An 11,589-nucleotide genomic window follows, 5' to 3' on the forward strand; every position below is an offset into this window, starting at 1 on the left:
AGGGAACTTCCCTGGTGGTCCAATGGTTAGACTCTGTGCTCCCAATGCAGGGGACACGGGTTCGATCCCTGGTTGGGGAACCAGGATCCTGCATGCTGCATGGCACTGCCAAAAAAACAAAAACAAAAAACAAAACACACACACACACACACACACACACACACACACACACCCCTAATCAAAAAGAAAAAGGCAAACAATCCAATAGGAAAATGGTCAAAGAATAACAGATAACTTACAGAGGAGGAAATTTAAAGTACCATCAAACATATGAAAACATGTTCACCTCCCTGGTAATCAGAACAAGCAAATTAAGACCACAGTGAGATACCATTCTATATCTTTCATATAGACAAAATTGAATGTGATAAAACCATATGTTGGCAAAGATGTAGACTAATGAGAATTCTTAGGTACCTCTAGTGAGAATGTAAATTGAACAGTTGTTGAAGAGAAATTTGGAAATGTCTACCAAAGCTGAAAATGAGTACATACCCCAAGGTCTAGCAATTCCCCTCCTAGGTGTAGAGCCCATAAAACCTTGGATATTTGCATAAGGAAACATGTATAAGAGTGGTTTTTTTTGTTTGTTTGTTTTTTTTTACGAGCAAATTGGATCTTAGTTTCTTTTTATTTATGTATTTATTTATTTTTGGCTGTGTTGGGTCTTCGTTTCTGTGCAAGGGCTTTCTCCAGTTGCGGCGAGCGGGGGCCACTCTTCATCGCGGTGCGCGGGCCTCTCACTGTCGCGGCCTCTCTTGTTGCGGAGCACAGGCTCCAGACGCGCAGGCTCAGTAGTTGTGGCTCACGGGCGTAGCTGCTCCGTGGCATGTGGGATCTTCCCAGACCGGGGCACGAACCCGTGTCCCCTGCATTGGCAGGCGGATTCCTAACCACTGCGCCACCAGGGAAGCCCTATAAGAGTGTTTTTGTAACACTGTTTGCAATAGAGAAAAAAAAAATGGGAACAACCTAAATGTCCAACAGTAGGAGAATAGGTAAATAAATTGTGCTTTATTCATACAATGGAACACTAAATTGAAGTTAAAATATGAATCAACCTCAGAAAACATGTTGCATGACGAACACAAATTGTAAGGAAAATATAAAGTATCACATCATTTATTTAAAGTTTATAAATTGCATTGTTTATGAATACATATACACATCAAATGATAGTATATAGATATGTGTGGAAATGATGGATACCAATTTCAGGATACAAGTTACCTCTATGAAAAAAGAAGTGAACACAAGGGGCTTCAAATGCATCTGTAATATTTTATTTTGTTTAAAAACCTAAGATTAAAACCTAAAAATCTGAAAGATCAAGAACTAACCAGGCACACGAATATTTATTATATTTTTCTCTATACTTTTCTCTATGCTTGAAATTTTGCTAAAAAGAAAAAATAATGAATTAGGGAGATGAGAAAGTGGAAACAGTAAGGATCTTGGCTCTGAAGTCAGAGAGAGGATAGTAGCTAGAAAAGGAAGAAGGGCCAAACTCCTAACGGAGCCGCAAGTTTTGAAATGCTGGCAGGTTAAAGGCCAAGCCATGCCTTTTCATTTTTTATTATCCCCCTCCAGCTTGACAAATAATACTTGGCAAATAAGTAAGCATTCTATGACTTTTGCTGAATGGATAAATGGAGTTAACAGCCAGAATTGCTTCCAAAGACACAGTTGGCATCAATAAGATATATAGTCGAACATTCCTTTTTAACAAGGTGGCTCAGAATTTCCTGAATAGATTACTCTGGGGACAATTGCTTCTCTCTCTAAAAAGCCATATCCTCTGACTAAATGGGGATTTCTGCCATGCTAGCTAGCACTGATTACAATTCAGCGTCCTTTCTTGATTAAAACCCTAATATAATTAAGTATCTGTGTTTTGTTTTTGTTTTTGTTTTTAAAAAAAACAGCTTTGTGGAAGTACAATTTACAACCGTAGAATTCAACCATTATAAGGGTAATTCAATGACTTTTAATAAATTTATAGAGTTGTACAACTATCACCACACTCCAGTTTTAGAATATTTTCATTACACCAAAAAATAACCTCATGCTCATTTGCAGTTAATCTCTCCTCCCACCCCTAGCCTCAGGCTACCACTGGTTTTCCATCTGTTTCTATAAATGTGCATTTTCTGGACATTTCATTTAAATGGGGTTATATTATATATAGTGTTTGTATCCGGCTTAGCGTAATGTTTTTGAGGTTCATCCATGTTGAAGCATGTATTAGAATTACATTCCTTTTTTACCAAATAGTATTTGATTGTATGGATATATATTATTTTGCTTATTCAGTCATCAGGTGATGAACATTTAGGTGGTTTCCAGCTATTGGCTAGTATGAAGAATGCTGCTATGATCATTTGCGTACATGTTTTTTTGTGTGTGGACGTGTGTTTTCATTTCTCTTTCTCTCTTTTTTTTTTAAACACTGTCTCTGTGTAATTTCTTTTTTCTTTTTTTTTTTTTTTTGGCCGTGCTGCACAGCTTGCGGGATCTTAGTTCCCTGACCAGGGATTGAACCCAGGGCCACGGCAGTGAAAGCACCAAGTCCTAACCACTGGACCGCCAGGGAATTCCCTGTTTTCATTTCTTTTGGATAGATTCATAGGAGTGGAGTGGCTGAGTTGTATGGCAAATTTATGTTTTTAAGAAACTGTTCAACTGTTTTCCAAAGTGACTGTAACCATTTTACATTCCTGACAGCAATGTATGAGGGTTCTAGTTTTTCCACTTCCTCACTAACACTTGTTACTGTCTGTCTTCATAATTATAGCCATTCTAGTGGGTGTGAAGTGGTATCTCATTGTGGTTTTAATTTGCATTTCCCTAATAACTAATTGCGTTGAACATATTTTCATTTGCCTATTAGGAATTTAGTTGCCTTTTTTGAAATGTTTATTCAAGTCTTCTGCCCATTTTTCAAATTGAGTGTCTTTTTATACTGAAATGTAAGAGCTCTTTATATATTCTGGATACAAGTCATTTATCAGGTAAGTGTAAATATTTTCTCCCATTCCATAGCTTGTTTTTTTTTAATTTTCTTAATGATATCTTTTAATACTATGGAAGTCAACCTAAATTACTAGAGGTATTTAAATTTTAAATTGAAGGAAAATTTTACAGTATTAGATAAAAATTCATTATATTTCTCTGGTCTATTTTCATATACTAGAAGCACAGTATAAATATCTTCCTTTTACATTAGTGATACAATTTTTATTGACTTGGAATCAAAGAGATTTATTCAAGTAAAACAACAAAACCCTAATGGGATAAATGAAGGTAGGCATGAATATAGAAAGAGATAAATCTTGCTTGAGAAGGGTCAATATAGTGAAGGTGGCACATTTTCAAAGTGAATATATAGATTCAATTCAACAAGCATTTTAAATGCCTCTTATGTATTAATCATTATATTTGATGCTGAAACAAAATATAAATGAGACAACATCATCTGTCTTAAGAAATTTACAAGGATTGAGACATTGGAGTCACTGTGGGAAACAAGTAGCTTGGATTTCTACCTCATGTCATGTGCTGTAATAAGCCCTGGGGTGAATCTTCAATTTATTCACTCTGTTTTGGTTATATATTATTATATAACAAATCACCCAAAACTTAGTCGTGTAAAACAACAACAATAATTTTGTTTTCAGCTTTTCACCATTGAGTATGACATCTGCTTTGTATTTTTCATATATGGCTTTTATTATGTTGAGGTAATTTCCTTCTAGTCATAGCTCATTGAGTGTTTTTATCATTGAGTATTCATTGTGTTGAATTTTCTCAAATACTTTTTCTGCATCAATTAAGACGATTATATGGGTTTTTCCCTTCACTCTGTTAATGTGGTATATTACATTGGTCCATTTCACATGTTGAACCATCCTTGTATTCCAAGAATAAATACCACTTGGTTGTGAAGTATAATCCTTTTAATATGCTGCTGGATTCAGTTTGGTAGTACTTTGTTGAGGATTTTTGCATCAATGCTCGTAAGGTCTGTAGTTCTTTTCTCGTAGGGTCTTTGGTCTGTATTTTTTTTCTTGCAGGGTCTTTCTCTGGCTTTGGTATCAGGATAATTCTGGCCTGATAAGTTTGGAAGTGTTCCCCCCAGTTCAGTTTTTTTGGAAACGTGTGTGAAGGATTGGTGTTACAAGATGATCCATTTTGCCTTTTAAAGAAGTAGAGACTATCATGTTGTATTGCTTTGAATATATATAACTGAAAGAAAGAGAAAGAAAAGAAATCCTTTAGGCAATCAAGTGTGCCCTGTCTTTTCTAGTCTTTCCTGTTCCACTGTAAATGGGCCAGACCCAAGTTAGGACAACACCTTCACTCCCAGGACATCATGGCTGAGAGGATTCTCTTCTTCATGCCTCTCCAGAAATCAACTCCAGTGTCATTCCTTTATCTTGTTTTAAACAGAAAGTTAACTCCTACACCATTCATTCACCTTGGCTCAGACTGGACTCTGAGAAGTTTTGGTCATTTCCAAAGTTCAAATCTAACTCAAAAGATGAAAAATAACACCTGAAACTAACACAACATTGTAAATCAGCTATACTCCAATAAAAATTCTTTAAAAAGGTAAAAAATAACCTCTTTGAGAATAATTTAAGAGAAAATTCAGAATAAGACTTCCATAAATGATCAAAAGTGTGGCTTATTTCTAAATGTCCCTGGGTTATGTGAGATGTTTCTATAGAGTTATAATAAATTCCCATACACTTGGTTAAGCTAACTGGAGTTGGGTTTTGGTTAGTTGCAACTAGAGTCTTAACCAATCACAGTCAATTTGAGAATATTTCCATCATCCCAGAAAGAAATCCCACACCTTTTTTTTTTTTTAATATAGTGGATTTTTAAAAAATTAATTAATTGATTTTTGGCTGCGCTGGGGCTTTGTTGCTGCACATGGTGCGCGGGCTTCTCATTGCAGGGGCTTCTCTTGTTGCGGAGCACGGGCTCTAGGTGCGTGGGCTTCAGTAGTTGTGGCACATGGGCTCAGTAGTTGTGGCTCACAAGCTTTAGAGCGCAGGCTCAGTAGTTGTGGTCCACGGGCTTAGTTGCTCCGCGGCATGTGGGATCTTCCTGGACCAGGGCTCGAACCCGTGTCCCCTGCATTGGCAGGTGGATTCTTAACCACTGTGCCACCAGGAAAGTCCCAATCCCACACCTTTTATCCATAACTTCTAAGTCTTCCATTCTCCTCCATCCCTAAGCAACCGCAAATCTACTTTCTGTCTTTACAGATTTGGCTATTTTGTACATTTGGAACCATATAATGTATGGTGTTTTTTGTCCAACTTCTTTCACCTAGAATAATGTTTTCAAGGCTCATCCATGTATTATAACGTGTCAGTACTTCGTTCCTTTTTATTGATGAACAATATTCCATCGTATGGATACATCACATTTTATTTATCCATTCCTCAGTTGATGGACAGGATTGTTTCGATTTTGGGAGCTATTAAGAATAACGCTGTTATGAACTTTCGTGTATAAGATTTTATGATGATGCATATTTTTAATTCTTTTGGATATATACCTAAGAATAGAATTGCTGAGTGTTAAATTGTTCTTGCCAGTCCTGCCTGCCTGTGTTACTCCATAATCCTGGCTTTGGTAACAGATCTTTTCCTGCCCAACTTCTGACCTTGGCCCATAGCCTGTGGCCTCTTTTAGAGTTTCCTTTCTCCTATAAAGGACACAGTTACTCTAGTTCCCCATCTCCATCTTACCTACCTCACAGCTTTCAACAACTCAGCCCCTACTTGCATGCTCAGACCCGTCCCACTTCCCATACTCCATACTTTGAAGTAGGACAGTCCTCAGTTTGAATCCTGACCCAACCACTATATGACTGTGAGGTAATCCTCCCACTTCCTGGTGGCTTACCATCTGCTGGGCATGAGGCCATGTTCTTTACATACATGGTCTCATTTAATCCCAACACTTAGGTGTTTTAACAGACTCAGAGAGTTTAAATGACATGCCCAAGGTCAAGTAGCCATGGCCTCCATTCAAACCTGTCCTCCTTTTTAGAGCTGGGATATTGTCTTGTACTCTTCCTATCAAAACTTGCTGGTCCTATGGCTAACAAGTATAGATGAAAACTGTTTAACAGCACTAGTAATAAAAAATGCAATTTAAAATACAAAAGAGCTATCATTTGTCCCCTAACCAATTAGCAAAGATTTTAAAAGTCTTTGGTGAGGATTAAGGAAAGCAGACACTGGTGGACATGTGTATTGATATAGTCTTTTTTGGAGGTCAGTATTAAAAGCCTTAACAATATACTTATCTTTTAGTTCTGGAATTCTGAGTCAAAAAACTTATTCTAAGGGAATATATGTGCACAAAGAATTAGCAATATCAATACTCAATGTATCTTTGAGTTTACAAAATATGTAGATCCCATGTTTTATTTTTTAAAGGGAAAAAATATGCACAGTATATGTAAATGCATGCAAAATACACAGTAAAGCGACTAGGAGAAAATATACCAAAATATTGACTATGGGCGACTCTGAGTGGTGGGATTAAGAATGATTCTTTATTTTCTCCCTTTGCTTCTCTAAATTTAAATTTTTTTCTTTAACAGATATATGCAGTTTTGGAAAAAAAATATAATGCTGTGGAGATAAACTTATCTTCTTTGTAGCTGAAACAAGAATTCCTTTGTAGGAAGAGGTCTAACTCTGTTGGAAGATCAGAGAAATAGTCACTGATTGATCTTCCTGAAACACTTGCTCAAGTGGACAAGTTGGAGCTTGTCAGGAAATCCAAGAAGCCAAGCATGTCCAGCCATGGAAATGGGACTGTGGAGGGGAGAGTTCTGTGAATAGCTATTGTTGCTACTGCATCTGTGGATCTGCAGCTAAGTATCCAGTGATAGGTCTGGGGCCATTGTTGGTCAGCAGGGCAGCATCTGGGAAGATGAGTTGTTCATGGAACAAAGAAGAGTGAGGACAAACAGGCACCTTCAAGGACCCCTGCATATGTCCTTCACTGTCCCTAATCCCTGTGTCTCATCACTGATAAGTGGCTGCTGATTCATCTCCATCTTCCAAATATTGTGGAGTTTCTTCTTTGGGACAGTTCTAACTTGGAACCATACAGGGAAGAGGATTCTAAGAATCATAGTTCCTAGTTTAATCAATTTGACAATATCACAATCTTAACATAGATTCATAGTCTGAATATATAAAGGACTCCAAAAAAATCAATAAGAAAACTGCAATACAACACAGTTTAAAAATGAATGAAACACTGAAATAAGCACTCTCATAAGATATCCAAATGGCCAATCAGCATTAGGGAAAATACAAACTAAAACCACAATGGTGTACCACCATACACCCATCATAATACCAAATATTGGTGAAACTATGGAGCAACTGGAACTCTTATATATTGCTAGTAAGAGTTTACATTGATTCAACTACTTTGGAAAACTGTTTTGCAAGATCTACTAAAGCTAAATACATGTATATCTTATAACCCAGTAATTTTGCTCCAAGTGAAATAAGCACAAATGTTCACCAAGCAGTATATTCGTATTCAAGAATCTTCATAGCATTCTCATTCATAGTAGCTTCAAACTGGTAACAGCCCACATATTCATCAAAAGATGAATGGGCAAATAAATTGTAGTATATACACAAGATGGAATACTATACAGTAACAAAAAGAATGAACTACTGTACATGCAGCAACATAGCTGAATCTCACCAATAAATTGAGCAGAAGAAGCCAAATCTGGCATACAAAACAGGAAGACTATAGTGATGAGAGTCAGAGGACCGGCAACATCTGTGTTGACTAGAAAGTATAGAAGAGTCTTCTGGAGTGCTATAAATGTTCTACATTGATCTGGGTGGGAGTCACATGAGTGTATAGATAGGCACAAATTCACTGAAGTGTACACACTGAAGATAAGTGTACTTGTACACTACTGTAGGTAGTATTTTATACCCCAATTTAAAAAAAATTTAAAGAAATCTTTATCAGTAAAACATTCTAGGCAGCAAATACTATTAGAACTGCCATTCTAGACTAAGTTGAGCTGTGACAATGGGAAGAAGACAGAACTGATGGAGTCTGTCATGATTTTGTATTAGGAAGTTGTGTGGGGTTGGAGCAGGTAGAGTGAGTGAACTTTCAGGTGCTGACGAGTGCTGCGATTCTTGTTTTCTTAGAAAGTGTTGTGTTGAATGTGTGTCCAACGTATGTCACCATGTCCACAATCAGGGTTTGGATGGTCTGAAGTGTCTACTTGAGTAATGCCATTGCAGAACTCAGCACAAGGGTGAGCTTACCTGAGAAGACCACAGCCAACTGTTCCACTGGAACAGGCTACCTGCTTTTGGCACCTTAGGAGCAGGCACCAGGCAGCTCTGGACTTTAGCAGATGCACCTCCATCTACATGTCTGCTGGTTGCACTTTCTTGGTTGTCCTGAAGGCCACAGCTGAAGAAGGATGGCTATAAAATTCCTGAGCAGGATTTGCTGCCCAGCACCCTAACATATATAGATCTCTGAGGATGGCAGTACTAATGATATTTGCTGACTGATGTGTGGAGGGTGTGGAAGCAAACTTCTTAAAAAAGAGGGCCCACTTAGGCTGTCAAGCCGAAACCTCCAAGTTTATCCCATCTGCTCTGGGCAACAATATCCACTCTCCAGGCCGGACAGTATGGGGCTCCCTAATATTGTCTTTCCACATCTGTGAGGCTGCCTGGATAGTCAGTAAGTCCTCTTGGGGCAAGTTGACTTCAGCTAAACCTGAGAAGAAACACATGAGTGAGGTGCCCAGGTTGGGACCCTTTTATTCAGGATAAACATCAGTGTTGAAAGTATCAGTTTCTCTTAAGGAAGCTTGTTTGGGCTTCCGTGGGCAAAGATCCAGGTGGAAGTGAATTGATTTTGTTTGTTTTAGTTCCTAAAACACTGTAATGAATCTTAGATATCTTTCCTCTTGTTTATTTTTTTATTTTTTATTTTTATTTTTTGGCTGCACCACACGGCATGTGGGATTTTAGTTCCCAGACCAAGGATTGAACCCTTGCCCCTGCAGTGGGAGCGTGGAGTCCTAACCACTGGACTGCCAGGGAAGTCCCGATATCTCTCCTCTTGGAAGTTGGTTCTAGGTGGTCAGGACTGTAAAATTTTGGCAAAACCACAGTCAGTTGCAGAAACCTCGGGCATATTCTATTTATGACTTGATATCCTGAATTTTTCACTTAACATTATATTATAAACATTTCCAACATTCTTCAAAAAATTCCTTTTGAATGGCTGCATAATCATCCATCATGAATGTCCTAGAATTTGTTTAACTCATTCCTCTGTTATTGGATATTTCCATTGTTTCCAACTTTTCACTATTGTTTTTTTAAATTTATTTTTTATTGAAGTATAGTTGAATTACAATGTTGTGTTAATTACTGCTGTACAGCAAAGTGACTCAGTTATACATATATATACATTTTTTTTGTATTCTTTTCCATTATGGTTTATCACAGGATATTGAATATAGTTCCCTGTGCTATACAGTAGGACCTTGTTGTTACTTTTTGCTATTATAAATTTGTAATAAAAACCTTCTGTTTTGGTAAAGGCAGATCAGTTTGTTTTGGAGATTGATTCCTAAGATGGAAATGATCGCATAAAGGGTGTGAGCATTTTAAATGTCTTAGTATAGATTGCTTATCAAAATATGAAGTGCAATTTACCCTCTGGGACAGATCTTAAATTGTATCCTGGGCATTGTTGTCCTTATTTGTGCTCCTATTGGGGCAGAAGCCTTGGGCTGGAGTCCAGTGGGCATGGCTGGGCCATTGACCTCTTCATTGTTCTTACTAGCTCCTGCCCACAGGTCTGACTCTGTTCTTCACACCTCTAACTACTGTCTTGAGTTTGGTTCCAACTCAGTGAACTTCCCATAACCATGGTGCTGCTAGCCCCTACTCTGAGCATCAGTCCCATTGCCAAGACTCCTGCTTCTACACCCCAACACAACATAGGACCCTTGTGTCTGATGGACCTACAGTTCCAGTTAGCTCACCCTCCTGGATATAGTGGTTTGTACAGATGACTAGTCATGCACAAGCCAGGTTCTCCCTCAGGTAAGCCTGCTAAGCCCTGCTTATTTCCAGCTGATTTTTTTTTTTTTTAATAAATTTATTTATTTATTTATTTATTTTTGGCTGTGTTGGGTCTTCGTTTCTGTGCGAGGGCCTTCTCTAGTTGCGGCAAGCGGGGGCCACTCCTCATCACGGTGCGCGGGCCTCTCACTGTCGCTGCCTCTCTTGTTGCAGAGCACAGGCTCCAGACGCGCAGGCTCAGTAGTTGTGGCTCACGGGCCCAGTTGCTCCGCGGCATGTGGGATCTTCCCAGACCAGGGCTCGAACCCGTGTCCCCTGCGTTGGCAGGCAGACTCTCAACCACTGCGCCACCAGGGAAGCCCTCCAGCTGATTTTTAAGAGCCAAGATTATGGTATCAGATAGAGCTCAGTTCAGATATCTACTTTTATGAGTTTTGCATATGTGTCCTTGAATCTCAGTTTCCTCACTGTAAACAGGGGTAATAACATGTAGTGATCTTTATTAGTTTGTATTTTTTTGCTTAATATGTACATATGTACCCATACAACAGTATTATAATTTTTTCTTCCTAACTATCATACATACTTTAACAAAGTTAAGGGGAGAAAATAGTCTACCATATTTATCCAGACTTACCATTTCTGTCATTCTTTCTCCACTCCTGAAATTTCAAATTTCCATCTAGTATTATCTTCCTTACACCTGAAGAACTTCCTCTAGCATTTCTTTTAGAGAAAATCTGATGGCAACAGATTTTATTTTTCTTTCACCAATGAATTTCACCTTTATTCCTGAAGGGTATTTCCACTGGATATAGAAATTTAGATTGATAGTTCTTTTCTTTCAGCACAGTAAAGTCTTTGTTTCAGTGACTTCTGACCTCCATGCTTTCTTTTTTTTTTTTAATTTATTTTATTTATTTATTTTTTGCTGCGTTGGGTCTTCATTGCTGCACGCAGGCTTTCTCTAGTTGCAGCCAGTGGGGGCTACTCTTTGTTGCAGTGTGCAGGCTTCTCATTGCGGTGGCTTCTCTTGTTGTGGAGCACAGGCTCTGGGCACGCGGGCTTCAGTAGTTGTGGCACATGGGCTCAGTAGTTGTGGCTTGCAGGCTCTAGAGCACAGGCTTAGTAGTTGTGGCGCACAGGCCTAGTTGCTCCGCGGCATGTGGGATCTTCCCGGACCAGGGATTGAACCCATGTCCCCTGCATTGGCAGGCACTGCGCCACCAGGGAAGTTCCCCCTCCATGGTTTCTGATAAGAAATCTGAAGTTATTCCAATCATTATTCTCCTGTATGTAATGTATTGTTTTTCTCTAATAGCTTTTTTTTTTTTAAACATCTTTATTGAAGTATAATTGCCTTACAATGGTGTGTTAGCTTCTGCTTTATAACAAAGTGAATCAGTTATACACTCTCTAATAGCTTTTAAGATTTTTAATTTGTGTTTCGTTTTCA

Source organism: Eschrichtius robustus, chromosome 6 (assembly GCF_028021215.1).
Source record: "Eschrichtius robustus isolate mEscRob2 chromosome 6, mEscRob2.pri, whole genome shotgun sequence".
Lineage (NCBI taxonomy): Eukaryota > Metazoa > Chordata > Mammalia > Artiodactyla > Eschrichtiidae > Eschrichtius > Eschrichtius robustus.